A 27728-nucleotide genomic window follows, 5' to 3' on the forward strand; every position below is an offset into this window, starting at 1 on the left:
AGAAATGCAGAGAAGCAATTTGGGGGAGAAGTGGAGAGCTTGCAGAGATTCTTGGAGATGAATGTGTGCAGATGGATAGAATGTGTTATAGTCGCCCTTCACTCTTTCTCTGGGCAAGGAGGAAGCTGTTTCAAGAATCAATTTATACAGAAGAAAAATTGGAGTCCATATTTATCGTTTTATTTTATGATCAACTCAAACTGAGGCTAGCTGTAAACTACCACCAAAATATGCTTAGTCTCTAGGTGAACACAAAAACTCAATAGAGGCGCATGTAAGTCAGAGGTTGGAAAGCATTTGTTTAATTTTGTTGATGTTAGATTTCAGTTGAGCTAATGTCACTGGATGGACAGACCACCTTGTCAAACCTACCTTGCGTTAGTAAACTAATGGTTTGTATAACGGAATATAAAGTTGTTCTCTCTTTGCCTGTTTAGAATTATGTTCTAAATACAGGATCAAGTCTGTGAAGCACTTGGTTTCTCCCCTAAGTAATGCATGACGACAGATGAAGGCAAATTGAAACACTTTTCTGCTATGTTACCTTTACAACCCATTTGTTTACAATTTATCAATCATTTACGGGTTACCAAGAAAACTCACCACGATTTATTGCTTGGAAAGATGATGTAGAGAGTTTGCGAGAATCACTAATAAATTGATGGAGAAGTGCTTTGTTAATCTAGAGTGCTACTGAAATGCACAATAAGGAGTCACCTCTTCAAGGCCACTCACCCAAGAAGAGGCTAAAACTCTGGATGCCTTACTCCTTATCGAACAGACCCTGGCGTACAAAGCCTGAATCGAGGATGTATTTAACCCCTCTTAGGTACTCTGGAAGGGGTTCCAATTATTTCTAGGTTTGGTTAACAAAATAAAGCAAGAAATAGAGCAGTGCTTCTCAAGCTTTGATGTGCAAACAAATCGTGTAGGATCTTGTTTAAAAGTTTTGATTCGGTAAGCCTGGAGTGGAGCCTTAGTGGCTGCAGCTTTGTGTGTGTGCTCGTGTGCTCGTGTGTGTGCGTGTGAGGTACTGGGGATGAACCCAGGGGCTTATACATGCTGGGCAAGTGCTCTGCCACTGAGCTATATCCCCAGGCCCCATTTTATTCTGAGACAGGGTCTTGTTAAGTTGGCCAGGTTGGCCTTGAACTTACAATCTTCCTGCCTCAGCCCCTTGAGTAGCTGGGATTACAGCTGTGCACCACTGTGCCAGGCCACATTTCTAATAAGTGTCCAGAAGATGATGAAACTCCTGGTCCAAAATGCTGCTCCAATCTATAGCATATGGAGAGGCACACAGACTCTCTTAGTCACTAGATCTTCAGTAGCTGGCAGAGACCATCTCTGAAGGAAGATGGCATTGTTCAGTGTTCAAGATACAGAAATGAAGGCATCCAGGTGTGGTGCCTAGAAAGCAAACAGAGATAGAGTTTGGCTTTAGAAAGAGAGTAGACATGTGAATAAGATTTTGGGAACCAAGACATAGATGTGTCAGTTGACAACTCCACAGATAGTTAAACTCATAGGTGGGTAGATGAAATATACAGAGCAGACCTGCAAATTCTCAATTCAGGGCACATTATCATTGTTGGCTCATGTAAAGTCCCATTTTTAAATTTTTTAAATCAAATTATCTCATTTATTTATTCACTTGTCTCTCCATTTTCTCTCCCACAAGCAAATTTCTAATGTGTTTTTGAGACATATCCTTTTATTTTGGTAATTGTTCTTTTACAGTGTGTATTATTTTATGTGTGTATTTTTTTAAGAGTAAGAAAGCTTGGGCCAGGGATTTAGCTCAGTGGCACAGCGCCTGCCTCACGAGCACAAGGTCCTAAGTTTGATCCCTGGTACCATAAAAAAAAGAAAAGAAAGAGTAGAAGGAAAGCTTTATTGAGAGAAAGCTCCTGAGATCTTGGAAAGGTCTCAAAAGTGAGTTGCCCGTGTGTATATTTTTTTAATTGAAGTGTAACATACATACAGTGAAGTGCAATGACCTTAGTTATAAAGCTTGCTGAATTATACATATGTATTTACCTATGTAACCAGTACCAGGGTCAAGACCTAGAATATTTTTCTGTGGCTCTGTGCATATGTTATTAATTTACATAAGTGACATTGTGCAATAGAGATCATTGCCTCTTACCTCATTCCACAGCACAATGTTCTCAAGGTTGATGTATGCTGCTGTGTTTACATATTTGCTTCCAACTACTTCATAGTATCCCCTATTGTGTTTCTGTCACATTCCATTTGACATTTCCCAATGAAAGACATCTGAATTGCTTCCAAGTCTCTTTACTGCAAATAATGCTGGAATGAACATCCTCGTTTATGTTCTCTTATGGATCCATATGAGATTTTTTTTCTTTCTGGCATATATAACTAGGAAACTGATTATTGAGTTGGAGTATATGTGCATTTATTTTAACCAAGAATTGCCAGATTGCCTTCTAGAATGGCTCCTCCTATCTGCACTTACAAATCTTTTTTTTTCCTGGAATCAAATGTATGTTTCTTTTGAATATGCTCAGTATTAAACTGGACTCAGGATAGCCAGGCCTTATGAGGGTTACGTGAGGATTTTGCACATGAATAGTAACTCATCTGTTCACTGAAAAACTCTATATAGAACACCCACTATACGCTGGGTACTTTTCTAGGGGCTGAGAATATAGCTGGGAAGAAAAAATCTCAGCCCCTAGGGAATTTATTTTCTAGTAATTAAAGCCATTAAGTGGTTGAAAATACTTAGGAAGAGGCAAGTATAGAATCTCATAGAGTATACAGTATGGGAAAGAAAGTCAAGGACAGAATTCCAAGGGGGAATAAATGTTGTTCTGAGAGGTGTGAAGAGAACCAGGAGCAAATGACATGGGAGCAAAAGGGAAGAGAGTCTCAAGGACAACACAATGTTCCAGAGGGGGAATTAGGAGGTGCTTGGTTACCAAGAAGGCGTCGGCACAGTCATGGTGGATAGTCAGAATAATAAGATAGCATACACTCTGTGGTGCTCAGTTGCATCCCTCCTGCCATAACAATGTCTCTAGACCAAACCCAGGCACCTCTACTTTGCTAAAAGCAGTAGACCTTCTTTTTGCGGCTTTGGTGTACATTCTTTTCTAAGAAACTCCTTCCTCACTCAGTAAACAGACTTGGTTCTCCCATCCCTCTACAGAGTACACTCTGAATTCTCCTGTAAACACCACTTGTTATGAAGGATAAAATTTTGCTGATCATTCTGAAGATAGAACTATGGTTCTATCAAGAAAGCTGGCTGATGGAAGAGAATTTAAAATTAGTCTGTACAATTAAAGAAGATGGAAGCATGGGGAACTGGTGGAATTTTTTTTTAACTAGTCTGATGGTTGGCAAGATAGCTTCAGCTGTCATATTATTGCTATGACTCTATCTGGTCTCGCTGCTGTCCCTCCGCCCCTTTGCCACCGTGTATCTGTCTGCCCCATGTGTTCATTCATACTCTCACAGTTCTTTTCCACTGACTTGAGCGTGAACCTCAAAACCTCATCCTGAATCATGGTGACAGTTTCAAGAGGACCCTCTACCTCACTCCTGTGCATTGAGTGACCCCACCAGACTGTTACTGCCACTTACAGAATTGTCAATGTATGTCTACTGCTTTAGAATGGATAGATTCCATGTGTCAGATTCACAACCCTTCACAACCTGGCCATACACCACCCTATAACTTTTTTTGGTTTTTGAGACAGGGTCTTGCTATGTAGCTCAGGCTGGTCTTGAACTCACTATGTAGTCCAGGCTGACCTTGAACTCATGGCAATCCTCTTGAATCAGCCTCCTAAATGCCAGGATTACAGGTGTGTACCAACACACCCAGAACACCACCCTCTAATTTTGATTTCCCATTATTTTACAATGTCATCCACGGGTCCCACCACATTGTTCTACTTGACTGTACCCACAGCGGTGTTCTTCCTGCCCGTCAGTCCTTCTTCCTGCCCTTTTGTGTGTTGGAATCCTCTCCCCACTATCTAGAGTCCAGCAAATTCCATATCCTCAACTTCCCACTCCTCTGTCCATACTCTTAGAATAGCAGCTCTCAAACTGGGGACCCCAATACATAATTAAAACTATTAGGAACACAGAAAGCTTTCATTTAGTGGTTTAATTCTGTCAACTTTACCATAACATAAATTAAATGGAGTAAGTTTCTGAATATTTATTAAATCATTAAAGAGCCATATATCACTAAAATATATTTTATGAAAATAAATGTTCCAAAATGAAAAAAGTAGTGACAATGTTTTATATTTCTTGCAAATTTCTTCACTATCTGGCTTAATAGAAGACAATTTGGTTCTCATATCTGCTTCTACATTTAATCTTTTGTGATATGTTGTTTTGGTTAAAGTATATGAAGAAAATTCAGCCACACGGATATTGTACTAGGTAAACAGTAGACATTATTAATGGCCTTCTCAGATGATTGTGCATATTCCTTTTTAAAATAACCAAAACTAAAAAAGTGATAAAGTTAGTTTAAAAAAAACCTCAAAGTTAATTGTAGTATGAAATCTAAAAACTTATCAGTAAATTTCTCATACTTTGTTATATTAAACCCCACTGATCTATTTGCACTTCAAATGGATTTTTTACCTTTGTATAACTTTATAGCACTGAGCACTAACCGTATGAAAAATACTGATTCACTAAGTTATGCAAAACCTCCAAATGTTGACACATTCATTACAGAATATATATATATATATATATATATATATAAAATCCTATACATTCATAGAAACAAAACAATCTCATCAGAAAAGTCTTCACATATTGAAAAACTGTCAAGATCTTGGTGGTGAGTACAAGTTTACTTTCTATTTGAAAGCTAGAATTTTCTAATTGGTAACAATAATGTCAATTCTTTTCCTTGAAGTGATAGGCTCTCTTTGTTCATTTCCAAGAAAATGTTTGGCAAATACTCACGGTTGGATAACTATAGTTTACTCATCAGTCATCTTGTGATAAGTAGAAAACAATATACCACCACTCCAAAGATATATTCATTTCTCAACTTAGAACCTGGGAATGTTACCTTTTATAGCAAAAGATGTGGCTAAGTCAAGGGGCTTATCCTGGATTCTCTAGTGAGCCCTAAATCCAGTGACAAATTCCTTATCAGAGAGAGGCAGGGGTTGGTTTGAGATACACAGAAGATAAAAAAGAAGGCCAAGTGAAGACTGAGGCAGAGAGTAAGTGATACTGCCACAAGCTAAAGACAACTAATGCATGCCCATTGCCACCAGAAGCTAGAAGAGGTAAGAAACAGAGTTTCCCCCAGAGTCTCAAGAAAGAGCACAGTCCTGCCAGCACCTCGATTTTGGACTTCTGGTCTTCAAAACTGAGAGAGAAAACATTTCTGTTGTTTTAAGGCATTTGGGCTGTGGTAATTTTCTATAGCTACCCTAGAAAGGTAGCATAGTTATTCTTTCAAGTGAGAATTGGTGCCCTGTGAAAAGGTTGCTAGTTTAGCTAGTAACTCAATCATATAAATACTCATCCCAGTTGAGTTTTGGGCTGGAGATATAGCTCAGTGATACAGCTTTTCCCTAGAATAGGTGAGGCCCTGGGTTCTATCTCCAGCACCACAAAAAAAAGAAAGAAAATAAAGAGTTGAAGTTTAATGAATTAAGAATTTCTGGGGTCAGGGATGTAGCTCAGTGGCACTGTGCCTGGCTCGCAAGCGCAAGGTCCTGAGTTCAATGCCCAGTACCAAAAAAAAAAAAAAAAAAGAATTTCTAACATATATTGTTGTTTACTAAACTTATCTTTAAATTTTCCTATATTTTTTTAAAGTGTCATAATGAAATGTGGAGGGAAAAGTTTTGTGTGTCCATTAAAAAATTGGATTTTTGTTGTTGTTGTTGTTGTTCCTCATTTCATGTTGCCTAAACTGAAGGCACAACCTCCTATTTTGGCCTGTCATCTTGCAGCTTTGGGCCATTTGTCCAGCCTCATCTCTTGTCTTCTAAACATGGTATAACCTCAATAATCTGCAAACACTGGACTACTTTCAGGCATGCCAATATACCATGGTTCTTCCTGAATCTATTCATTTTCTTATGCTATTCCCTACTCCAAAATGCTATTCCTCCCCATCCACCATTTTTGTCCTCCAGGGAAAATTTAATTTAGCCTTCAAGTTTTTGACTCTAATACCTCCTCCCTCAGGAACCTTCCCACCCTCCCCACGGCCTGACTTTGGACCTTTTACTCCTAGAATCAGATTAAAGATCTGTTAGGCATTGACCCAGGAGGCCAGCAAACATGGGTTGCTAAAACATTAGCAGAATAAGTGAAACAAAGGACACTGGTTAACTCATGTCCCCACAGGTGGCTCCTTATGTCATAGGTGGCATGTAAATTAATAACTACAGTTAAACAGTGTCCCAAATGGACTCATTCTACTTCCTCACTCATAACTCTTTGTGCCCTGAAGAAGAAAGGTAATTCTAAAGATCCACAGGTCAATTCTGAGACAGCTGCCTGAAGTCAAGAGTTGCAACTTGCAAAAACTGTTCTGTCAAACAACTCCTGGTAGGGTAGTATTTACTACAGATCCATGGGTTGTAATACCACACATCTTAAACATTTTAATATGCCTCTCAAAAAGTTACCTGGTTTCAAAAACTGCAATTCCAAACAGTTTTGAACTATTCCTATATTTTCAGTCCCTATATGAATACTTTATTTTGAATAAGAGGTAAAATGTATATAGGTCTGCTTGTTTGTTTATTGGTGCTGGAGATTAAACGAGGGGCCTTCATACTGAGCTACATTTACAGCTCTTTTTTTTATTTTGAAACAAGGTCTTGCCAAGACACTAAGTTGCCCAAGCTGGGCTTGAACTTGTGATCCTCCTGCCTCCACTTTCCAGAGCGCTAGAATTACAGGTGTGTGACACCATGCTTGGCAAGAATTTAGGGTTTGTTTTGTTTGTTTTTGTTTTTTTGGTACCGGGGATCGAACTCGGGTCCTTGCGCTTGTGCAGCAGGCAGTGAAACCACTGAGATAAATCCCCAGCCCAAGAATATAGGTTTTTTCACAATAGAGAATCCTTTTCTCTACATCTAAACTGATTGTGTACTGAACATATATTTAAAGATTATCATTTTTTTGAATGTCAGATTATTCATCTTTCTAGCGTACATGTGTTTTAGCCAGTTTAGTCTTCTCCTGTCTTCCTCTTACTTTACTAATTCCTCTATCATGCCATAATGTTGGTGTAACTTAATTATTTAGGTTTCTATCTTTGCATTTGACTTCAAGCTCCTTGAAGGCAGGGACTGTCTATCTCTCTCTTCTAAACTTAGCCCAGTGCCTGTCACATAAGACATGCTCAATAACTGTTAATTAAGTGATTACCCCATGGAGGAGGAGGCCTCTGTACAAGTGAAAATTCAGATATCCATTGTAAAATTCCACAGACAGTGCCTGTATTGCAGAAGCCAAGCCCCCAGGAGAGAGCCCAGCTCCTGTAGTAATTCACTTAATCAAGTATTTATGCAATGACGAACTCCAGCAATTTGTGGGCCTCGGAGCTAAATACTGGGGGAATACAGAACAAAACACAGTCCCTGGCCTTCTGGATTGAATGCTGAAAACTCTACAAACACTCATGGAACACTGGAGAAAGATTAAACACATGGAGTTCCATGAAACAAAAGCAAGGACCCTCCAGGGTAACTGTGAATTTAAATACAGGATACTAAAGAAATCTGTCTCTCCTTTTATTGTACAACAATTGAATGCAGACAGTGGAGTTAGAGAACTTGAGGCCCAGATTGCTAAAGTACAAGCTCATAGGCCACGTAGCATGTGATGAAAAAAGAAGTTAACAAAAGTAGAAAGAATTCTAAAAAGTACCTATGTACAATATATTCAAACGTTTACTCATGGATGAAAAAAAAATTTTTTTGAGTCCTAAGCCAAACTTAGCATTTACTACACCCAAGAGAGATTCACAATCATAGCTACCATGTATTAAGTCACTTTATATTTATAATTTAATTGATCCTCATACCATCTCTAAGCATTTGGCCCTTAGACTGGGCAACTAGAGTCCTGCTCTGAGTCCCTCCCCTGCAGCTGTGCCCTGCTCACAGGGCAGGCGCCCAGAGCAATGAGCCACCTGAGCCTGCTGCACCCTCATTGCTTCTAGCAAGATTGCCAGATGTAGCAAATACAGGACTCCCACTTAGATCTGAATTTCAATGAAGGAGTGAGTCACATTTTTTAATATCTACCCCATATTTAGTGTGTCTTAGAATACTCAATTCTTACCCATCTTTCATGACTGAGCCAAATACCACACAACACCTTCATTTGCCCCCAACCACCACCCCAAGGTGGGAACGGTCACCTGCTATCTGAACATCACTGCACCTTATCTACAACTCTCCTACAGGGCTTTTCCTTTTCTGTGTCCTAGCATAAGACAGTCACTACCAGCCATGGCTCACCTTTTCTACCAGACAAAAGCTCCACACCCCAGAGATCTGTCCCACAAAAGTGTCCTTCAATCACACTTTCCTGCACTAAGGTGTATGAGCTTTGCTGTTGAAACTATTGGGGCTCAGAAAATAAAGTCCCAAATATGACACGTGGGCATGCTGAGAGCACTTCGAATTAAAGAAAATTGGAAACCTCAGGCACTACCTCAGAATCAAAGTCTCTCTCTGACCTCTTGTGTCTCCCACCTCACCCCAAGCACAGGAAGGGGCTTTCTCTGATGTCTCTCTATCTGCCTCAAGACTGATCCTCCAAAAACGAGCACAATGGCCTTCATTCTTCTTACTGAAGCATTACTAACTGTGACAGCTAAGCTGGACTATCAACTTGATTGGCTTGTGTGCTACCTGGGGGTTAGTAAAGCACACTTCTGGATGTGTCTGGGTGGTTCTTCGGGGCATGACGTTAGGTAGCATATCTGATCCCTGGCCCCTTGCACCCTGGAGCTCTTTCCAACTCACTTTGCTTCCAAGACACCATGAAGTGAGCAGCATCATTCCTCCACACCTTTCTGCATGGTATTTCTGCCTTGGAGCCAACCAAGCATGGACTGACCCCTCTGAAACTGTGAATCAAAATATATACTACTCCTTTAAGTTGTGGATGTCAGGTATGGTGTCAAAGCAATGAGAAAACTGACTAATAGATTAACCAAGGAAGATTAAACTCGTATGACAAGGAAAAAACTTAAAGTCAAACATTACACCACAAGCCCAGAGGAACTTTGGGCCGAGCACTGTGTTTTTCAGGCCCACTCATTCCCCTAAAAGTCATTTAATCCCCTGCAAAAGTGCCTACCCCATTTCTCTCTCCCTATGAGAAGGGAGGTTAAGCCTCAACCATCTGGCTGTTCTTTGAGTTTCACATTTCATGTGGCTCCTATACACATAATAAACTTGTATGACTTTTCTCTTGTTAATCTGTCACCAGTTCATTTCAGCAGAATCAATTATCAAAGCTTCAGAAAGTCAGAAAGTCTGACCTTTCCCACAAATACTAGACCTTTATCACATGCTGAGATTCATATCAAGCCAGAATGGGGTCTATGTATGGGAAAACTGTGACCCTCAGCTGCACAACCCACTCTCTTTTGGTGTCACCAGGTCACTAAGGAGCACATGAGGGCTCCTTCCATCCCTACACAGGATGGTTTTCCAGATAGCATCACAGAGAGGGAGGCCTCTACTCACATTTCTTCTTACCTTCTCCCTTTCCTCTCATTCTGAAGGATGAAATTGACTCTCACTGGGGAACATCCATCCCATAAATATCTGTTCCATTTTTCTCTCTGAATCTATGTCAAAAATCAAAAATATTTTCCAGGGATGTACCTCACTGGTAGAGTACTTGTCTAGTATGCACAAGACCATGGGTTCAATCCTCAGCACTACAGAAAGAAAAGATCAAACTATTTAAATCAACAAAACTCTTAAATATTAAAGTATCAGAGAACTTACAAATCAACATGAAAACAAACCAAAAAAAATAAATATCCTAATTGGTCAGAGCATAATCATGCAATTCATAAGACATCCAAATTAGATGCAAGGACAATCATTACTATTGAAATCTACAGTGATTATTTTCCTTAAAAACAGCAAAAAAAATATGAAACTTTGAAGACCTACACTTGAAAACTGCATTGAAATGAGTACTTATATGCTATGTGCTGCCACAGGAAGTGCACTCTTGAATAATATCTCTGGTAAGAAGTTTGTCAATTTGCACTCATACCCAAAGCCTTGAAAACATTCATACTTTCTGATTTAACAATTCCATTTGTAAAAATTTCTCCTGAGGACAATCAGATAGTTGCTCAAGATTTTTTGCTATTACACTATTTTTAAAAGAAAAAATATGAGTGAAACAAACGCCTGAAAATAGAGAAACAGACTGAATAAAACTTAGAATATGTGTTTTTCTCAGCTTTCTGTTACTGTAACAAATACTTGAGACAACAATCAATTTATAAGGAGGAAAGGTTAATTTTGGTTCACAGTTATGGAGATTTCAGGCCATGACTGATTGGCCCATTGCTTTTGGGTCTCCTCATGGTGGGAGCACATGGCAGAAGAAGCCGCTCACATCATGGTGGCTGGGAAACAAAAAGAAGAGGAAGGATAGGGTCCCCAATATCCCATTCAAGGACACGCTACTAATGACCTAACTTCCTTCCACTAGGCCCAGCTCCTAAAGGCTCCACTCCCTCCCAGTAGTGCCACAGGTTAGGAACAAGGCTTTAGCACATGGGCCTTGAGATTCACTTATTTAAACTATAGCAATATACACATAAGGAAACATTATTGCAGTCCTTGGAATTCAGTTTTGCAAAAGAATACTGAGCATTCCTGACAAGAGAATATTTGTGTTTATCAGAATAGGCTGGGTCAGTGGTGACAAACCTGTGTTACACATGCTGCAGTGGTCTGTTTGCATCATTGAAAACTCTAAAAGGTTCACCATCATTGGGCTAGGTTATGTTACATTAATAACCTTAAACTCAGTAGCTCAGCACAACAAAAATGTATCTCTTGCACACATTACACATCCCAAGTGAAATCAGATAGCCATTGTGTGGGAAGGCTCTCTCCATACCATCAGTGGCAACTCAAAATCTCCGAGAAATATATAGGATACATTCACATTTGTAGGCACACATGGAGGAACTCTACTAAATAAAACAGAGGTCTGGGTTGTGAAATGATGTGTTAGTTTTCTAAATTTTCTGCAAAGAACACAATAATTTCTATAATAAAGGAAAAACAAATCTTATCTTTCAATATTAATCATAGTGTTCTGTATTTTCTTGCCTTTGGAAAACAAACATTTCTTCTTCCTAGATCAGCAAATTCCTTCTAAAGCCATCTGACATTGATTACACTACAGAGAAACTCAGTGGCATTGAGTCACTTCACATAAATGCATCTTCGTCCAAAAAATGGGAATATTACTTGCTCTTCTATTCATAATAGAGTAAATGAGAATTAACCATTAAATGTTCAGATAAGGACATTGGCAGGGAGTGCTCATTAGATACACCCATTGTGATCTTTCCCTCAGAACTGGAAATTAAATTATGTCACTGTACATATGAGATTAGATAATATCTTACTGCCATTTAGCCAAAAGAAATGACCAGTTCAGCTGACCAATCCCTAAGAAAATAGGAACCTTTCCAAATAGCTCAGACTTAGGAAAAAACACATTAGAATATTCATCCTCAAATGTACACATTTCATTCTTGGTTACCAAGTTTATTTGACATCTCTAAGTCTCTCTTGGGCAACTTGGGCTCTCCTTTCTCCAAATCCTGGTTGTATCACACAACCACCCCTGAATTATTGAACACTCTGTTTCAAGAACCAGTTTTCAGGGTCACGGTTTATTTCCCTAGGCAGGCAGGAACACTCTCAACTCCTCTTTTGCACCTTCTTGCTATCTAGCTCAGCACTGGTTGATAAATACTTCCTGATTTTATTTGAACACCTCAGAAGAAAAAGTAAGCTATGAGTGTGATCATGGTCCCTCAAAACATACCTAATACAAATGTGTTTATGCTCACACTGGCCACTCAAATGCTATCCACTGACAGACAAAACCCAACTAACAAGACCTACAGTTTAGAACTGGCAGCAGAATAGAGCTTGACTCTGAAATGCCAAGTTGAGGTCCCATTACTTAAAGAAAAATACAGGTTATAGCTATTCAAAGGCAAAAAGCTTCATTTTCAAAACCTGTCAGTCTATTCACCATCTTCCAGTGAAGAGGGAAAAGAAAATGCCCCTGAAGGAAATCCCAGTGCATCAGGGACAGATGGAATGCTTGTGTTTGGAGTCTTTCTTTAAATTTTTTAATATGCCCCACTAGTCAGAGGTCTCCATTGATGTGAGGAGCAATTAATTAGTGGAAGTATCACAACTGCAGCATGGTTTAACTAATTGCAGATATGCCAGGGATGGGGAAAGGAAAACAGAGGAGGGTGGGGGTGAATTATCACAAAACAGATGAAATTGCAATTAATGATGGCTTGAGGTGTGGCTTCTCCTGGAACAAAGTAAGAATGACCTCCTGGCTGGTAAGCGATCCAATCCCGTGGGCACTGCCCAAACACAATGTTCCTTTCATCCAGGTGACCCCCAACTAGAAGGGAAATGGTGATGAAAAATGCTAAGGTGAAAGGAACAGCTTCCAAGCCCCAGAAGAGATGGGACATGGCATGGTGGACATGGCATGCTGGGAGACCTATGGACACAGTGTGCAGCTTTAGTAGAACATTCACATTGACCTCAGATTGTGCAAAATCAAGCATTTTTGACACAAAAACTACAATCCTACATTTAAAATGATTACTGAGCCCCTTTGACTTCTTAGCCGTAAGTACCAGATTTAATCATACCATTTGGCTCTGTGATTTATGGATACCATAAATCACACTGTGTTTTTAGTCGAGTTGGGTCTGTCACGGTGCTAAGAGACCAGAGTCACTGGAGTCTTAGGAAGAGAGAAAAATGAGACTGTTTTTCATAAAGAGATTTTGGAGTAAACAAGCTTAAGAGCTGGAGGAAATGATCCGATTCACCACGACTCTTTCCACACTCCGTTTCACTGGGGCAGGGGTGGAAGTTGTCACTGGTCATCCTCCACCATCCTCAGATCCCCTTTCCCCCAACAAACACCAGCGCCATCCATCACCTCCTCCTGGATGGGAACACAGATAGCACCACTTATAGAATCAACATGACTCTGTTTTTACCCAGCATGAATGATGACTGCCCAGGGGTAGGAGGGCAAGTGGTGAAAAGGAAGGGCTGATTGATATTCTGGCTGCCTTCCGGGCAGTATATGCATGGGTTCTCTTCATGGAAAAGAAATTCCCAGTTCACTAAATAAGTAAATTCAGTGGTATATATTGATTTAATGCCCCATGATGCCTCTTCATCTGACCATGTTGTTTCCTCTTTCTAATCTACATTACAGCAATATCCACTTCACACTAATAATCTACATCACATCAGTTACTTACTTCAGAACCTCTGTGCCTGTTGGCTTCATCCCAATGTGCAATAATCCAGACAAGTTTTGCTTGTTATATTCCTTTGTTTGGGCTCTCATAACAAAATACCTCAGACTGGGTGGCCTGAACAACAGACACTCATTCTTTCACAGTTCTGGAGGCTCCAAGTCCAAGATCAAGGCACCTTCAGGGTTGGTTTCTCTCCTGAGGCCTCTCTCCGAGGCTTACAGATGGCTCTTTTCTCCCTGTGTCTTCGTGTGGTCTTCCCTCTGTGTGTCTGCATGCGGATTTCCTCTTCTCACAAGGACTCCAGTCAGACTGGACACATGCCCAACTAAATGACCTCATTTTACCTCCTTTCCCTCTTTAAAGGCTCCATCCCCAAACACAGTTGCATTCTGAGGTTCTGGGTGATAGGGCTTCAATATATGATGGGGTGGGGGGATAGGACACGATTCAGCCCATAACACTGGTTTTTCCCCAGAATCACCAAAGTCAGTGTTTACATAGATCAGCACACGTGTGCATGTGCACAAATACACACTCTACACTTCTTCATAATTGTCTCAGAAATTCCAATTCCTATTATGGTGCCAAGAGCTGAGAAGAAAGGACTGAGTTTCTTGTAACTCAAAACTGTCTCTCTAGTGCCAGGTACAGTGGCTCATTCCTATAATCCCAAACACTCAGGAGGCTGCGGCAGGAGGATCACAAGTTTGAAGCCAGCCTGGGAAACTTAGCAAGACCTTGTCTTAAAATTTTAAAAAGGACTGGAGGGGTGGGGTGGCTTAGTGGTAGAGCACTTGTTTAGCACACACACAAGCCCCTGGATTTGATCCTCAGTTCAGGGAAATAAAAGTCTTTCTGGGGGAAACCAGTGTCTTCCAGTCAATGGTAGTCTTGGCCCTTGTGGCAGTGGGAGGAAGCCTCAGGTCCTGCTCCCTCTAGCTGCTGCAACTCCTTCCGAAGACTCAGCATGGCCTCTGTCCTCACTGCCATTCTAGCTGAATGCCAAGGCCACAGTGACTGCTAGCTGAGATCACCACCTGGTCATTGCTCTCAGGATTTTGGACTCCTTCCCCTACTGACAGCTCCTGCTGTTCTCCTGGGCCCTGCAGGTGCCCCCAGGATGGGCTGCAGCTCCCTGATGATGTCCAATGCTAGTAGCTGCCCTCCACCCTCCTCTTGAGGAAGATTTTGTGCCTCCTCTGTTTATGACCCCGGCAAGCTCACCACATCTCCCACTGAAACTCTCTCGGTCCTTTTACTGTTGCTACAACAAAATAACTGAGATGGGTAAAAAAAGAATAAAGGTATATTTGGCTCTTGGTTCTGGAGTCCGGGGAGTTCAAGAGCATGGTGCCCACATCCGCATGGCTTGTGGTAAGGGTCTGTGTGCTGCAACATAATATAGCGAGATGGAACAAGTGCTGCAGCTTGGTCTCTCTTTCTCTTCTTATACAGCCCCTAATGCCATCATGAGGCCACCCTGATAACCTCATCTAATCCTAATCATCTCCCAAAGCTGCCACCTCCAACTACCATCAACATGTGAGCGTAGGGATCAAATTTCCAACACATGAGCTTTGGAGAACACACTCAAAGGATCCCGAGTTTAGGTACATGGAGTAGGCTCCTCTCCCTGGTTCTGAATGTGGAGCCAGTGTCCAGCCTCTCTGCATCCACTCGCTTCAGCTTATCTGGAATGTGCTCAGTACTTACCAGTCTCCACCTCAACACATCCCCTTCCCCAAGAGATCAGACCTCAGAGGATGAAACAGGAGCAGCCTCTTCCCTTTCTCTCTCCTCAGCTCTTCTTCTCCGAACTGAAAGGGTTTTCTATTTCTAGCAGTACAGAAAATTTCCTTGGGTCAGATTTGTCCTTCTCCACATGGTGATTTAAAATAACAAAACTCTATGTCCAGACATTTTGTTTTGCGACAGGGTCTCGAGAACAATTAAGGCTGCCTGGGAACTTGCTATATAGCCCAGGTTGGCCTCCAACTTTCGATCCTCCTTCCTCTGCCTCCTGAGCGCTAGGACTGCAGGCATGCACGGTCACACTAGGCTTATGCTCAGACTTCTAAAGTCTGCTTTTCATATGAAATTCATATGATGGACACTTCTTGGAATTTGGAGCATGCTTTTCTTTCTCCGCATAGTGTGGATCTGAAGACACTCCTTTGCACATAGTAATTCTCACATGCAATCCAAAGCAAAGCCCAGACTCTTTATTCTGGGTGGTCCCTCCCCACTCCTTCCCCTGAACTGATGGATTCAGTGCCAGACAACCCGACATCAAGATACACAAATGTACTGATATGTCAAGAACAGTGCCTATTGCACTAGCAACTGAGACACAAATATGGCACATAACCAGGTACAATACCAGGATAAGCCAATTTGTTCAGGGCACTTAATTTATCTGGTTAGCATTATTTTCCATAGTACATAGGCAACTGGAAAGAATCATCAAATGCATTCACTAAGAATTTATTGGCAGGAGGGCTGGGGATTTAGCTCAGTGGTGCCACTGCCTACTTTGCAAACGTAAGGTCCTAAGTTTGATACCTAGTACCAAAAAAAAAATTATTGGCAGGGAGTTTTATCTGGTCCCTAACCAGAAACCTTTGGTAGCCAAGGAACTAAGGCAACAACAATCATAGTAAAATTCCTGCGAACCTGAAAATGTTCACCATCCTTCCTGTTCCCTTCTATCCTTTGTTTCAGACCAGTGAGGGATGTAGAAACTAGTAGCAGAAAATACTCACAAAACTTCCAGAACAAAAAGATCAGATTGGCCAGTTCCTTGACAATCACATTAAAACAGAAACCCTGAATTAGAGGCAATACAAATGGTAGTTCAAACAGAAAATAGAGTCAGACTGCTTGGGTTCATATTCTGGCTCCCCCACACACACATTTACAATCCCACCAAATTGCTAAATCTTTCTCTGTCTGTTTCTTCATCTGTGTATGAAAGAACTGACAAGAGGGTGGTGGTGTGAAGCTTACAGGATTAATCACTCAAAGTACTAGACCCACACTTGACACATAGTAGACTCTCAGTAAATGTGAGCTCACTACTCTTCCTATCAGGTTGTGAAAAGGTGCTATTATGAATATTAATAGCTAAGATCTATTGACTACTTATAATATGCCAGGCAAAATGTTATAGGTTCCTTAGTTATAGAACAAATTATTATAAAAAAATTATTATAACAACATTTTATAGCCTTGTTTCCATCTCTTCCTATGTCCTTCTACCCCACTTCCACTTGGCATTTCCCCATATCCTCAGCCCACAGGCCTTAATCCACAGACCATGGAAAAATACTGTAAGCCTGAAAGGCAAGGAGATTAGATTTACAATAGAGGGAATCCTGGCAGAATAAAAGATTATCTCCAGGAAAGCATGGTAGAGGAGCATGGCAAGGTTCTGTTGAAAGAAAAGAATGGCCTAGGAGAGCTTTTCAAGGGCAGCTATTCTTTGTCAAAAGTGAGGGGAGGACTGGTGGAACATTGCTTTTATTGTCCAGATTTGCTTTTGTTATTCTAGATCTCTTCAGTTCTATATGAATTTTAGGATTCTCTAGTTCTGTGGGTATGCTGTTGGTATTTTGATTGAGATTGCATTAAAACTGGATAATAGTTTTGGAAGTATGGCCATTTACACTATATTGGTTCTGTCTATCCAGGAACAAGGGATGTCTTTCCATTTTCTGATATCCTCTTCTCTCTCCTTTCTCAGGGTACTATAGTTCTCAGTGTATAGGTCTTTCATTTTATTACATTGATTCCTAAGTATTTCACTTTTCTTGACACTACTGTGAAAGGTGTTATTTCCCTAATTACTCTCTCAGTGAGTTTATTATTTATGTACAGAAATGCCATGGATTTTTGAGTACTAACTTTGAAGCCTGCTATGCTCCCAATTTGGTTAATAATTCTAGGAGTCTTTTGGTGGAGTTTTGGGGGTCTTCTATGTAGAGTATCACATCATCTGCAAATAATGACAGTTTAACTTCTTCCTTTCCTTTCCATATTTCTTTTATTTCTTTCTTGTGTCTAATTGCTCTGGCTAATATTTCCAGAACTATATTAAACAGGAGTGATGATAGTAAGCGTCCTTGTCTTGTTCCTTATTTTCGAGGGAAAGTTTTCCTTTTTTGACCATTTAGTACGATGTTGACTGTTGGCTTTTCATAAATGGCTTTTATCAGATTGAGATAAGGACCTATTTTAATTTTCTGTAGGATTTTTATCATGAATGGGTGTTGGACTTTTTTGCATCGCTTTTTCTGTATACACTGAGATGATCATTTTTTTTTTGTCCTTGGCTCTGTTAATATGGTGTATTACTTTTATAGACTTGCCTATGGTGAACCATTCCTGCATCCCTGGGATAAATCCAACTTGGTCATGGTGTATGATCTTCTTGGTGACTTGCTGCATTCTGTTTCCCAGTATCTTATCGAGGATTTTTGCATCTACATTCAGAGAAAGTGTTTTGTTTTGTTTCCCAGGTACTGGGGATAGAACCCAGGGCCTTGCACATGCTAGGTTTGTACTCTACCACTGAGCCGCACTCCTACCCCTAAGGCTGTTATAAAAGTTTAGCCATTCCCTATGCATATACTACTGCCATGGAATTTTCTTAAGAAACTACAGTAAACACTTGAATTGCTTTTCACAAAGCTTCTTTGTGAACATTCTTTGAATGTGACTCTGAGGTAAGACAGGACCACATGGGGATGTGGCTTTATCCAGGTTATACATACATTCTTTTATTTTATCCTCACAACAATCCCCGGAGTCAGGTACAGTACTATTATTGTTATTCATTTGAAAAGAAAACTAAAACTTAAAAGGATAACTTGGCCACAGTCATACAGAAAGTACCAGGCCTGAATGCAAATCTAAACACTTTGACCTCAGCCTGTGCACTGACCACTGAGTTATGTCAATCAATAAACTTTCTTAGCCTGCCTCCCAACAATTCATGCCTCCCGTTTCTCCTGAGATTGCTGCCTAAGGCAATGAAGTCCACCTTTTCTCCCAATAAATAAAAATCTTTCCTTTCCCTAAAAACAAAAGTATGAGTATTTGGGTGTATATCTTTTAATTTAATTAAAAATTCACATTGTTTAATATTCAAAAGGTATATGAGGCAGGGGATTTAGCTCAGTGGCACCGTGCCTGCCTTGCAAGTGTAAAGCCCTGAGTTCAATCCCAGGTACAAAAAAAAATTCAAAAGGTATAAATAGTATCTATAGCAAAGTCCTCACCTAACCTTGTCCCTCCAACCATCTGGTTCTCCTTCCCAGAGGCAAACAATGTTATCAGCTTCCACTGTATATTTTCAGATAAAAGTGCTACATGCGAATGTGTGTTTTCTGTTTTTAATGTCAGTACAAAAAACAGAGGGTCCTGCACTTTATTTCCACTCCCAATGTATCTGGAAATTATTCCTTATTGATATAAAATAAGCATCCTTCTCTTTCTTTATAGTTAAAATTATCCACTAAGACTCTACCAGTGTTTCTCTAATAAGTCTTCTAACTGTTGGACAATTAGACTAAATTTGTGCCATTGAAAATGATGTGACAGTGAATATCCTTGTACATAATGTCATTTTGTACCTGCTCGTCTATCCTTGATATAAATTCCTACAAACAGAATTACCAGATCAAAGGCCAAGTGCATATGTACCTTTAAATAGATCCTCCCAAACTACCCTACATAGATTATTTTTAACAAAGTATACTCCCACTCACAGTGTATAAGATTGCTGATTTTCTCACACCCTCTTCAACACAGAAGACTACTAAACATTTTGGTCTTTGCCCATATGATAGATAAAGATGGAGAATCCATTTTGTTCTCTTGCCTCAGGGTATTTGATTTCATACTCTATCTTGCTGCGCTTACCCCTATTATTCATTCACTCAAACAGTCCAAGTCATTGGACTTGGTCTGGTCCCAGGTAGCATTTTCCCTATAAGCAAAGTATCTTTCTCCACAATTCTACGTACCTTAGGGTTCCTTCCGCTGGCTGGAGTTGAGTAACTACAAATATCTTAACAATGGAGTAAAGGAATAATTATCAGAGGTTTTGAAGAACAGACAAAAAAATATTCCTGTCCCAATTCTCTCTCCACCCTCCACTCCATCTAGCTTTAAGTTGAGACTGATTAAGAGAATCAGAGTCAGACAGATGGAGATCAAAATATCTGCTTTATTTCTCAGGAAAGCCGATTGGCATCCAAGGCTTAGACCTGGAAACAGATGGGTTTTCTAGTATCTTCCCCACTACAAAAGAAATTCATTACTAAACTACCACCCAATCCCAGCAGGACTGGGCAGGTGGATGCACCTTGGAAGCAGTGGACACCTAATGTAGGGTCGGGGAAGACAGTGGCTTCCTGAGGTCAGCCTTGCCCAGAGGACGCACTGAAGGGCCTGGCCACAGGGTTCACCTAGCCAGAGCAGCCACCAGGGAGCACTGACCAAGGGGCCAGCCAGGTGGCAAGGCAAGGCCAGGTGTGTCCCCCACACACTTTTCCCTCCGGAGGCCAGGAAATTGTCAACACTCTATGCAGACATAAAGAGAGAGGGATACTAATAGCCCACTGATTGTTTAATCTTGAGGGACAAAATGATTAAGAAAATGATGTATTTTTGGAGGGAATGAGAATTTTAAATGTAAGAATGAAGAATATACTCGCTCAACAAATAGGTGATTGAGGATTTACTTTGTGACAAGCTCTTGGTAGGACTGGGTTCTACAAGACACAGAACTCAGAACTTGCCTTCTGTAGAACTAACATGGTAGAAGACATAACCACATAAATAAACCACTCTTCCACCAACTCTAATTGAAGCTCCCCTACCCACCCGAAAAAGGAACCAGAAAGGCTTAGAAAGAAGGGGCCTTGACTGATGCTAGGGAGGGTGGCCAGGCAGTGAACACCTTTGTAGATAATGTTATTTTGTAGAGGGGGGGTTGTGGGCTAGGCAGGAGGGAAAGGTCCAAGCTGAAAATCAGCAACTGTGAAAGTAGAAACTGGATCCTGGTGGTGCCGGAACGTGGAAGATACTTCTGTGTGCACAGGGACCTGCATGGAAGGGAGGGAGGACACCAGGATGGAAGATGACACTGGTCCCCAGGCAAGAAGGAAGCTCTCATGCTTTGTCACCAACAGTGACATGATCCAATTTTTTTTCTAAAAACAACCATCCTGGCAGTAAATAAGGAGATAGGTTCAAGGAGGAGAGGGAAATTCTGATTAAAAGCAGAAGGGCCTAACAGTTAAGAGGTAACACACTGGTCCAAGAGGAAGAGGTTAAGAGACAAAATTGGCACAGATGTAATGAAAAGTAAAGACATTCAACACACATGTAAAATGGTCAAGGCATAGTGACTGAGTAACCATGGGAGGTGGATGAGAAGCAGTCAAAGGCAAGCAGATGCTCTGCTTAAATAATAGGACTATAAGCAAGATCATAACCAAAAGAGGAGCAGATTTGGGGAGAAAAAAATGAATTTAACTTGGAGCATGTTGTGTTAAAGTTGCCTGAAAGATACCTAGCAGGATATCATGTTAGTTTTCTGTTACTGTAACAAGTACCTGATAAGAGGAAAGGTTTATTTTGGCTCATAGTTTTGGAGGTTTAAGTCCATGGTATGTTGGACTCATTGTTTGGGGGCCTGTGGCAAGGCAAAAATGTCATGGCAGGAAGTACACGGTAGAGCAAGCTGCTCACTTCATGGCAGCCAGGAGAGAGAGAGAGAGGTGGAGAGGGAGACTACAGTCCCACAATCCCCTTCAAGGGCACATGTTCAGCAATCTGAAACTTCCCATCAAGCACCACCTTGTAAGGCTTCCACCACCCTCCAGCAGCACCAAGCTAAGGGCCAACCTTTTAACACAAGGGCCCTTGGAGGACATTCTAGATCCACATTCTAGCAGATGCATCTATCAAGTTCCTGAAAGTAAGAGCTAGGGCTCAGGAGAGAAGTCTGGAATGCAGACAGATTTGCTCATTACTGGTGTAGGACTGAAAGGGAAGGTATGGGATATTGCCAAAGCAGTCTGCTGAGAAAGCAATGACATAGCTTAGAGAAAAGGGACAGTGCAGGGGATCCACAGAGACAAGTATCCAGAACAAAGAGTAGATCAACTAGGGAGTAGAAAGTATGAGATCAGCCTCAGTAACTTCATGACTTTGTGAGAAACTGTCTCAAGTTAAAAAAAAATTTTTAAGAGCTGGGGATGTAGCTCAGTGCAAAGACCCTGGGTTCAATCCCCAGTTTTGGGGGGCAGGGGTGTCAATAGGAGAAACGTAGGGAGGATGCCTCAGTTAACCACAGAGAGAGTAGAAGTCTTCCTCTTCCTTGTGTGTGGCCACTCTGCCCCCTTACAATGTTAGGTAGGTTTCTCAGCCATGTTGTTCCTATAATAAGTATCCTCTCCTCTAAGACTGCCTGGAAAGCTGGATGAGAGAGAGAAATGAGGACAGTCACTCAGACCCACACCATCTGCTCCCACCAACCACACCACTGCCTTCCCCTCTCACCTCTCTTTAGACATCAGATCTTGGCATGAGCTAATCCATGGGCCAGGAACATCTTCACTCCTTTCCACAGAATTTCTATGGATTTCATCAAAACCATGCTGAACTCATACCCAGTCTGTGAAGCTTCTCTTCAGTTCCTGACTGTGTACTTAACACATGGCTCCCATCGGTGTCCTTTAGCTATGGAGTTGGCCCATATTAATCTTTTCTTCCCCCAAATCATTTCATTTGTCATAATTATGTAAAGATGTAAGCAGATTTTTCTAGATAACCAATGCTCTGCCTCTAAACATTATTATTTAATTCTTTGAACTGACCAATATTTATTGAGCATTTACTTGTTACATACCAGCCACCATGCTACATGTCAGATTTTAAGTAAATGAAAGTAAATAAAGAGAAAGCATTCCTTGCATGGGCCAAGAAACAAGCATGAGACTTCTTTAGGGGATGGAAAGTTTATATCCAAATTCCTTCCACTGCCTTGTTCCTTAGATCTTGCTGAAGTAGATTATCCTCTGCCTTCTTAACAGTGAGGAATGAGCAGAATCTGAAATATCTGTGTCAAGTCAGGAGCATCTTTGTGGGTATCTGGCTTTAAATGAGGAGCTTTGCTTTTCCAGGCCAGAGGTGCTTCTGCAAACATGGTGGACATTTCTAAAACCAGCCACGCTTCCTGGAAGAAATGTTTCAAGCACCAACCCCACCAAATGACACAGTACAAGAAAGGCAGGGATTCTCTGTGTGGCCAGGGAATGTGCCTTTTCAACAGAAAGCAGAGCAGCAATGGTGGGAAGACTAAGCTGATTTTCCAGAAAAAGGCTAAAGTACCAAGAAGCTTGAGCTGATGCATGCACTCACTGAGCTCACCATCCAGGCAGTGACAAGGGTGCTGGCTTATTTAAGAGACTCGCACAGGGAGGAAGGAAGAAGGGGCAGTGCCATGTGACCCAGTACCAAGCTTCATCTTCTGTCTCATCTTGAAGACAATGAAATCTTGAGATTATGATCACTTCAAGAAATAAATTAATAAAATAAAACATACTTCCTCTTTTTCAGAAGAAAACTCCTAGATCCCTGTGGAAAACTGGGAGAAAAAATGTTCAATCACCCATGGTCACAACCACAAAGCAACCAGCACTAATATTTGTAAATCTCTTTTCAGGCTTTTAAACAGGCCATTTTTAGAGAATCTTACCTTAATAAAAATACCATACATTAAACATAAAAGTTCCTATCTTGCTCTTTTACAAGTTAATATCACAGTATAAACATTTACCCAGTAAGCACCCTTTGGGAAAAAGGTCTCTAAGACTCCTCTCCCCCTCTCCATTTCCATCCTTCTCAGATGTCCCCAAAATGGCAGAGAAATCCTGAGCCTATGCTGTGTCCCCTACTTCTCTGCCTCCCTCCCACTCAGTCAGGGGTTGGAGCTCACATCATCCTTTGCTGTGACAGCAGGAGCTTGAAAGAGCAGAAAAGTGGTAGACACTTCACAAGTGCCAGAGGCTGTGAAATGTTTAGGATTCAAGAATGGATTAAGAGATAAAGATGTCCTTATTTCTATATAGAGGATTTGTAGTCCAAGGAAATAGGGTGTGGAAACAGAAGGCTTAGACATTGAGACAGGAAAAATAAATAAAGAAGAGTTGTGGATAGAAAAAAGAAATGTTCAACAAAAGGGGGTACTGATGTATAAAGTCCTATGACCAGTTGGGGGGGTGTCTGTGCTCTCCCCCAATCATGGACAGAAAATGGCAATAGCCCCTTGTGGACCACACTGGACTAAAAAACAAGGACACCCCTCTGAAGGTCATAATCCAAGCACATAAGTCTATAATACACCCTATCTTGAAGACTGGCAAGGTCTCATCTTTTCCCTATCTAGAAGACCCTTGGGGTCAAACCCTCCAAAGACAGAAAGGGAATCTTTCATGTCTTTTATATTTGTAATGTGGTGATGCCTCCTAGGACTACCAGTTAACAGGGAGGGAAAGTACATCTCTTTGTGTGATGTCTCTCCTTCATGTACCTCAAGGAAGACGTGGATTTTCAGAAATGGTGATGGTAACTGCCCCTACACAAAACAGCCCAGAGCAATACCCCCTAAAATATCCACCCATCTGTTTTTCCTGGAGTCTGAGGCCCCTCATTGTCTGCACACTACAAACATGTGAGCAGCTTTGTGTTCCTGGACAGAGAGCATGATCGCATCCATTTGGGGAATAGATTGGGTTCAGAAATTGGTAAAAGATGCCCAGTCAATGCTAATGTGTGTCATACAAATTTACGAACCATTGCTTTAATGTCATTTCCTAAAAACTTACTTCTCTTTGTAGGTGGTCTGTGGATGACCACTGCTCAATACACCCATTTCTACAACTCTAATCTCGTTTGCTCTAGAAAACTATCTAGAAGATATGCACAATGAGTGAACATGCACTGGGGACAATACAAGCAAAATATATGAACTGCAAAACCATAACACAAGAAAACACCAAACGCAAGTACTCAGAAACATCAGCTTTTTTCCTAGCTGGCTGAGCTGGCTGAATTAGTGACCACAGAGACCAGGTAAGTGAAGTTTTATGGCACCTCAATGCATGTGATAGGTTGTGTATTCATCAATATATGCATATGCTTAGAGGCTCAAAGCCTATGAGAGAAGTCTCCAAAGAATGTGTTCCCATTTCTTCTCTGATCTTCATCCAAACTGAGAGTTTAAGCAAATCAAGAGCAGAGATCATGTGTTCAATTTGTCATTGTGTGATATCTCTAAGAGAAACATCTCAGTAAGTGTCTGCTGCTGTGTAACACACCCATTGCTGTTGAGTCTCCCAGAGCTGGCTAATGGGCCAAGAAGCAGCCACAGCTCCTAAGTGACAAAGCACTTCTTATCAAAGTGGTGCCTGGGGTCCTTCTTCAGGATAGCGAATAAGATCTCTTCCCAATTAAAATGTTCCAGATGAGAACCATGGCCTGTTCCCCAGGGAGAGCACTGACTGTTTGAGAACTAAAAGCAATGTGCTCACCTCATAGCTTCCCACTCAACTGCCCTTTAAATGGGAAGACAATTATTTTCATCATTCCCAGCAGGAAGCTGCCCAGAGCCAGAACAGCTTCTCTAAGCGTCCTTTAGAGACCTGGACCAGGGAGAGAGCTGGTCCTCAGAGCTCCTGGCTGATGCAATGTGAGCACATTGCCCAGGAGACAGACCCCTCACTGCTTAGTTCAAGAAAATAAATTAAAAGTTTAGGAAAACAACCCTAAACATCACTCTAATTTGACTTCTGAGGCAAAAGGAAGATCTAGCCCAGGATCGCTCAGCTCAGCATCCAGCCAAGGTAGAGTCCACGCACCACTGGGGGAGGGAGATATGCATTCTGTTGGAGCCTCTGCCAAAAGCACATGCAGCAAACCAAAGCACTCTTGTCCTCTGCTTTGTCTTTTCTGTTTTATGTTTCCCCATCTTCTCCAAAATCCTTTTATTCTGTTATATCATAATTCTTCAGAGACTGTCCAATAATGTGTTTAATTAACAGAGCACAGAATCCAATCACAGTTGTGTTTTGCCTCCATGTGCTACAGGAGACCCTCAAAAACTCATTAAAAAGAAATCTCTTAATGCCTGGTGAGGCAGGCCTGTAATCCCAGGTGTTCTGGGAGGCTGAGGCAGGAGGATCCAAGTTTGAGAGCAGCCTAGGAAGGTTAGTGACTTAGTAAGACTTTGTCTCAAAATAAGAAAAATAACTTAAAATGCCCTGGGGATATAACTCAGTGAAAAGGCTCTGGGTTCAATCCCCAGTGCTGCAAAAAAAATTTTTTTTAATTTAAAGAGCAGAATTAACATTTAACTCATGCTAATTCACTTGACACATCTGAGGAGATAGATTTGTTGGTAGGGAGAGAATGGTTAAAAATATGAAACAAGTGGTGCTTCTTACAAGATTCCAGAAGAATCAAAAGGATGCTGGTGTCACAGTGCAAACTGCACCTGCGGTCGTCCTGTGGGAAGATCATTCTGAGAACAGCCCTTCTGCAGAAAGAAGGAATCCTCTGACCATTTCTCTACTGTCTCCGCTCCTCTGTTTTCCATATCCTTCCTAACGGTGGCATTAGTGACCATCTGTCCTCTGAATGCTCTTAATTTCCACAACACCACTCTTTTGAGGTCCCGGTCTCAATGATCCTTCATTGTCCTGCTCATGGCATCTCAGTGCTGGATTCCTTGGGCTCTTTCCTTGGCCCTTTTCTCATACATTCTTCCTGGGTGTCCCCATACTCCCACCACTTCAACAACTGTGTGCAAGGAGACAGTTTCCAGATGTGTCTCTCTAGTCCTGACCTACATCCCATTGCTTCCTGGACATACAAAGGACCTCACAGAGATTTCCCTCTAGCTGAGTCAGCCCCCTTCCAGAACACAGCCCATCTTTAGCTTGTTTCTTATTAGCTACCCCTTGAAGGGAAGGGAGTCTCCAAAACAGACTTTTAGCTGGACCCTTTATTCTTCCCAATAATATATGAAGTCCATTCACCAAGAGAAAGATGGCTATCAATAAGGCAAGACAGAAACCAGGACAACCTGTTCTACTTTCTTAATATCTTTAAAACTCAACCTCCTAACATACTTGATTCAGACACTCTTCATTTCTCCTGAGGATTAGTTCAATCACCTTATTACACCCTTTGCCCACCACCTCTGCCCTCACAGCCCTTCCTTACACTGCCACCATCATTATTTTCTTAACTATGTATATGTTCTGGTCAATGCCTGCCTAGAATCATTCAAGGATTCCCCTTCAGCCTTTAAAAGGAAACTCAAACTGTTTGGCATAGCTTTAAGCCCTTCTCAATTTGGGAAGCCAAGGATGAAACCCTTTTGCATCCAGAACAACTCAGCTCTCTCCTGTTGTCCCATCTTTACAAGTATGGTCTCTGTCTGCAAAGCAGACATTGTCAGATGTAATCAACAATTAAGGATTTGAGGAAGTGCCCCCACAGCAAGGCCACCTGTTCACAGAGTAAAAAATAGTCAGCAAAATATGTTCTTTGTTACACATGTATAAATATCACTCAAAAACACAACAAGCCTGCCTCCTCTATCTCTCGAAATATTCAGAAGATCCATATTATAAAAGATTAGACTATGCCACCCCAAAATACGGCAAATCATTGAGTCTCAGGCAAAGAAGATGGAGAAAAGCTCCATCCTCTATTCAAGCTTCCTCCATCTATTTCCTGAAACCAGAAGGTATCCTGCACCTCCTCCTCCCAGGGGAAATGAAGCTTAACCACTGAAGACCACTCTGGCCCCCTCATCAGATGGGAGATGGTACTAGAGGACTCTACATTAACGAGCTTTACTTGAGTAGCCTTTAGCTGTCACCTGCCTGTCAGAGGTTGCTGCCCGAAAGACCCTAAGTCCTTTGTATTGTCTCATCACTTCTCTAAAAAGGTACTGTTTTTTACTGAAAATGCTACATTAGATGGAATTCAAAGCCACCTCTTGGAGGACTACCCCTTTCCTGGGTATCTGTAATATATGTGTGAAATATACATGCTAATAAATTCC

General features: G+C 41.2%; 1 long non-coding RNA gene across 2 annotated transcripts in view; it reads right to left on the bottom strand.

The window, feature by feature from the left end:
* The window catches only part of LOC110349724 (uncharacterized), a 537013-nt gene that overhangs the window by 267616 nt on the left and 241669 nt on the right, over positions 1-27728 (bottom strand). The window contains exons 1-2 of one of the 2 annotated variants that reach the window (XR_015439323.1): positions 13583-16787; positions 1158-1410 (exon numbers count right to left, since the gene is read on the bottom strand). This is a non-coding gene — a long non-coding RNA (uncharacterized LOC110349724). Of the gene's footprint in view, positions 1-1157; positions 1411-13582; positions 16788-27728 lie in introns of those variants that run through there. The other variant, XR_015439324.1, reaches the window with a different exon arrangement.

This window comes from Heterocephalus glaber, unplaced genomic scaffold, assembly GCF_053883595.1.
Source record: "Heterocephalus glaber isolate CG9 unplaced genomic scaffold, H.glaber_assembly_v1.0 deba00001472, whole genome shotgun sequence".
In the NCBI taxonomy this organism is placed as follows: Eukaryota; Metazoa; Chordata; class Mammalia; order Rodentia; family Bathyergidae; genus Heterocephalus; species Heterocephalus glaber.